The following is a 6000-nucleotide window of genomic DNA, read 5'->3' as shown; positions in this document are numbered from 1 at the left end:
TGCTTGCATAACAAATGAAATACGCTGGGCTATGTGACATAATGGAGTGCTAAAAAAATAACTCGCCACCTGAGTCAGGTACAAAGACCGTAGCAGGACACCGAGTGTGAAAAGAGGGAGGAAGCCAGGATGTGAAATTTGCCCGATTATGATTTCCTGGAAATTTTTAAGGAGAAGGCAGAGCATCGGGGTTCAAAGGAGATTATAATAAACTAGCATGACTCATCCCACATTTCAGGTAATGTCTCACTCCGGCAAAGCCGTACAGGGTGAGGTTTAATTTTGCTTCGTCTCATTAAAACATCTTGACTCATCGCCAGCACCTCTGTGCCTCTGCTCCAAAACTTAACTGGAGCTGCTCTCATAATAAATAGCCCACAACACTGCTACATCCTCGATGCAGAGGAGCCATGCTTCGTTTTGTCTTTGTAGTTTGGATTGTTATGGGAGTTTTTCCGTCAAACTAGCGAGAGATGCACTGCAGAACCAGATCAATGGGTGTCTATATTGAGAAGTTCTGCTGAATTAATTTCCTTTAGGGAAAGTTGCACCTACTGATGAGAGGAAGTTTATTCACTGAGCTCAGACTAACATGTTGTCGCTTCACATTGAGCGAGTTTGAAGAAAGTTGGTGTCAGTCATAAAACTTTCAGAACCCCACGTGTGACATGGTACAAAGGGAATGTGACTTCTTTTTTTTCTTTTTTTTTTTTTTTTTACTGAGATGCACAGACCTCAGACTGTAATGAAAAGAAAGTGATTCGGGGAAGTCATTTTATATTTATTATATTGTTCGCGTATGACTCATGCTGACAAGCAATATGCCACATCAATGCCTAATTCTCATCTGCCTGCAGACAGGGTTGAATCACTGTATGCTCAGAAATGCAACGGCTGCCATACATTACAACATAATGCATGTCGCACTTTTACCAAAGTCTGAAGAGCACATAGTTTGAAAAGAGCATTTTCCAAACTATGTGCACAAAGTCACTGACATCAATTTGTCCACAATCCATACCTGGGACTTTTCAGATCCTTGTCCAAAGCCTAGATTTTCCATATTCTTCCAGTGTTTTTTAATGTAGGGTTTAGCCAGCTGCCTTGGTGAAGCATCAAGGTAAGAGCTACAGCCTTACAGAGGCTCCAACAAAACCATGTTTTCAAAGAAAATGGGACGGTGTAGTCATGGCCTTCAGAATTTCCACACAAAAGTGCAGAAAAATGTGTTGCTAAAGAAAGTTTCTTCCCTACAGGATGTTGCAGAGTAAGAAAATTACGTAACGACCAATCTATATATATACCATATGGTAAATTTATACAGCGTCAAATGGAAAATGAAAATGAGCCCTAATGTTGACTTTGTGAAGTCAACATTAGGAAGACTATGAAGGACTAAGTAGTGGAAATCTCATGTTTTGCATTCCAGATTTTACTTGAGTAATATTTAATATCTATGGGCCAAGTAATCTTAGCTCTAGTCTGAAATCGCTTTGTTTTTAATCTGCCATTGTAACACTATTGTGTCCCACACAGTTTCTTATATTGCCAGAAATAAAACAATTTTTATAATGACCAACCATTAAGCTCAAGAGCATCTGGGCTTAATCCCTCAGTGGAGCTGATTTTTTATTTTTTTTATTTTTTGTAATAATTTCTTTCATTATATCAAAAACACACAATTTCACTATCAAGTGATTTGTTTTTGCAATAATATATATTTGATAATGTCATTATTTTATGGATAAAAAGAAAAAAATAATTGCTCTTGGGGGCCCCTGGTGGTCGCGGTAGGTACCGCAAACTTCGCCAGTAACATGAACTGCCGTGCAATGTGCAGCGCCCATCTAGACGTCCAAAGCTCCGGTCAGAAGTTAAGTAAGCAAAACAATGTCTCAAAAAGGACTTATTCTTCAGGGAGGGAGAAAAGAAAGAGGAAGAACAGAAAAAAAACAAGATAAAGGTTTTTTTTTTTAGTATGTCTTCGTAATGTACTTTTTAACCAACCGCTGGGACTCTACATAGATAATCAACTATAGACAATGTGATCCAACATGCTACTAGGAAGGTGAACATAAAGTGGCCAGTGAAGACATCTAGAATTTGATGAAAATCTCAATAGCATTTTTTTTTAAACGTGCCAGATGGTATTTATTTCATTAGACAGCTGAAAAACATTCTTTTTAAAAAGCTGTTTTTCGTCCTAAATGGATGAGCTCTTAGCCTCTATCCTTGTCATTATCTACGCCTATCTGCTAATTTAATTGGCTGAGGTTTGCTTAGCTCTCCAAATCCAGCTCTTTCCCTGTCACATCCCAGAGCAAGACTACAGTTTTCTTCACTAATTACTACTCCTGACTCCCCTGATCTGTGACACAGCCAGGCCCCGAATGAATTACCCTTACTACTCCTACTTACAGCGCATGTCAATATCCTTCCTCATTTTCATACCTCAGTAAGAAACTTGTGACGTGGAGCAAAGGTTTGACCCCCCCAAAAAAAGCTATGTGCTTTCAAGAGGCTTCGGCAAGACTAATGACTGTTAAAAAGCAATCAAGTCGTAACAGCAGTCTGGGCAGTAGATCTCTGTGTTTTATTGCTGGAGGTCCAGTCGCGGCACCTCAGCTGTTTAAATTATTGGTATGTAAATCACCTGAAGTGCTTCGGTGTTGGAGGGGAGGAAGCAGATTTAAGATGCTGGTGCGTGTGCTAAGTAGACAGCATCCCGATATTTGTGTAGGTCTCCATTTGAGAGACTAACTCCTGTCATTTGTCAGCTTGTCAGGCCACCTTGAGCTGGCACCGTATTCTGAGAAGTTTTCTTCTAGAACAAATGAAGTTCAACTTGTGACTCCCATTTGAAATATCTCTACAGGGTGCCGTGGTGTTGAAATAATAATACAGTTGGTATCTGCCCGATAACCTGCTTTGGGGCTTAGCTGGAGAATTTAATATGGCATGCATGACTGGTCTGACACGTATTTGTCAATTTCTTTTACATTCTCTGTCAACCAGCTTATGGATTGGAGATTTTTCCCAAATGTCAATCTTCTTTGACTTTGTGTAAAATAATACTGGTGTGCAGCTGCTGGAAGTAGTTCACCTACAGCAAACTTTTAGTGGAAGCATTTTATCAGCAAAACAATTCTCAACTTCCCAATAAAAAAAAGAATATGCGTTGCTAGTGTTAACTTAAAGTTCTGTTGTTGTTTTTTTTTTTGTTTTGTTTTGGGGGGCGAAGGGGCTAACAATGATGAGTTATTGGTCTCTTGGAGTTTTAATAATGTTTTGAATGCCTTTAAAACTTAATAAATGCTACAATACAGACGCCTCGATCTGTCTGAAATGTTCATCATAATTGCAGAAGATAAAAGCCCCACCCAGGACAGCTAACGACTTGGCTCGTCTGGAAATCTTCCAGTGAAACGTGACTGCCCTCTACTGGTTACTAAGTGTATTGCGCCTACAGTGTGTAGATCGCTTTTGGACAAACTTTGATTGGTTGGGGGGGTGGGGGGGATCTCTTTGTTTTATGTTGCATTTCAACAAATCACAAACCACATTTCAATTCAAAAGCGAAACTTGAATTTGATGCAGACTTATAATATATAGGATTCTGTTTTTCTTTTTTGTTCTGTGTTTTGTTTTATAAATATTACTAGCCATGAAACACATACACACAAAAAGATGTGGTTACTCACAAATGTAAAATATTAGAGCCTAATATGAATACATATAACATATTGTTAGGTTGTGGCCATTTTGGGGCCTACACACTCAGGAGAAAGACTGGAGAAATGACAACGCTCAAAATTGCTACTGAAAGTAATGATGAAAGTTTATCCAACAATATAAATGGAAAGGTTGGTGGAAGAAAAAAATGTGATAGAAAAAGGTGCCCAAGCCACTCACCTGAACGCCATACAGAATCAAAGGATTGTTGTAAAAAAGTACTTTGTGAATAGCCAGGACCTTTTGTGACTTCCATTGTTATGAAGGATGTCAAAGTTTTACCAATAACATAACATTTCTGTATTACAAATCTGTATTTTATTTGTATTTTTTTTATCTGAATTTTTGAGAAACATTAATTTCTTCTAAGCCATCATTTTCAAAATTGGAAATAAATTCTTCAATCACTCTGTGTGTGATAAATCATTAACATAAGACTCACTTTTGACATTAGTAATTAGTGAAGGACTCTGCCTTGTTAATTTGCTTACTTCTTGAGGATTCCATCTTGAGGATTCCTTATTTAATTGCTTAAAAAGTCTTTGTGTTTCCCAGCACATATGCATTTTCCAATAGAGACATAGCCTCTTATTATCCTACTTAATAGTATTCCAGGAGCAGACGGTGCTAAGCAAATTTTTCCCTTCTATTCATAGCGACAAATTAATTTCTCCTCAGCACAACCACCTTGGTCATAACCACAAATGGAAAGAACATAGGAACAATCACCAATTTGAGTAAGAGATTGTAGTTCTCTAATTCTGCAAAAATGTTGAGGTTTTTCTTTTTTTTTTTATTACTTCTGGTTTTTAATCTAAGATTGCGCTATGGGAAAAAATATAGATTTCCATTGATCATGGCCCAAAGGGTTCTTGTCTGGTTACAGCTCTAGGTATAAACAATGAATATCTTTCATGCAGCTTAAGGAATAAAATATGTAGTCCTGGGAGCAAGCTTGCATGAACAGAGATAAGAGCCCTCCACATTCTCAGACGCACTCCTTCAACCTCTGCCTCTGGGGTTTTGGTCACGAGGTTTATTCAGTCTCTGCCACAGCGCAGGCTTCTGTTTGCTCCCTGCTCTCTTCAGTAGTGAACTGCATATCCAGTCCAAAACCGTTTTACAATTAGTTCTCATTCATTTATAAAGCATGATTACCTTTAGATGGTTTGGAAAAAGGTATTTTAATATGATGCCAGTGTTTGTTAACTATTAATATTCCTCTGCACATTACAGTCACTTTAAGTTAAGTAAGAAAGTAATTTTCTTAATATATTGAATGAATGGTTACTTCCTTTCAATGTGGTTGATGGAGCCCTAAATAAACTGTATTTTATTTAAAACAAACTAGCTGGTCTTACTTTCACTTGCGTTATTCAAGCTGCCTTTCAAAAGTATTCTGACATTCTTCAATTTTGTCATGTTACAAACACAGACATTTATTAGGATTTCATGTAATAGACCGGGGGAAAAAAAACTAGCAAGTGATTTTTTTATTTAAAGGAAAAAGATGGTTTATTTTTTAAATTTTTTTTATTGCTGTAATTTGTATCGATCAAAATCCTAAACATGTGGTGTGCCTTTCTTTTCAGCACTCTGTATGCTAATACCTTTTGGTAAAATCCAGTCCAACCAAATGCCTTCAGAAATCCCCCCAACTGATAGATTAGAGTCCATTCATGTGTATATCATTCTCAATATAAACCCAGCTGTTCTGTGAAGGTCTCAGAGGTTTGCTAGAGAACATTAGCAAACAAACATTGAGTATTAGAGTGGCTCAGTTAGAGTTCAGATGTGAGATCAAATGCCTAGGTACTCTGAACTCTGACTGAGCCATTCTATGCAAAAAAAAAAAAAAAAAAGTATGAAAACTTGGTGGAGACAAACCCCCAAAGACTTGCAGATGTAAATATTAAAATGTGGGTCTAAAAAGTACCACAACTTAAAAAGGGCTACAGCTACAATGTTCAAATACTTGAGGCCCCCTGTAAAAATGTCTTAACCACCAAATATACCTAAATATGCATTCATATGCAGAGTGAAAACCTTGTGACTGCAACAGAAAGCAATATCTAGAGTCCTCCTTATTTCTGCTCTGGGGGGTGACTGTATATGACATGACAGATTACTTTTTTAATTGTAAACACAGAAAATGGGCCTGGTAAGTAGCCTGTAAATAGCAGAATAGTACACTACACATAGAGGAAAATACCATATAAGATGTGAGAGAAAGGCATGTTAGTAGTAAAAAAAAACTAGCAGTAGCAT

This window comes from Gambusia affinis, linkage group LG18 (genome assembly GCF_019740435.1).
Source record: "Gambusia affinis linkage group LG18, SWU_Gaff_1.0, whole genome shotgun sequence".
Taxonomy (NCBI): domain Eukaryota; kingdom Metazoa; phylum Chordata; class Actinopteri; order Cyprinodontiformes; family Poeciliidae; genus Gambusia; species Gambusia affinis.
Note: the sequence above shows the minus strand (reverse complement) of the source record.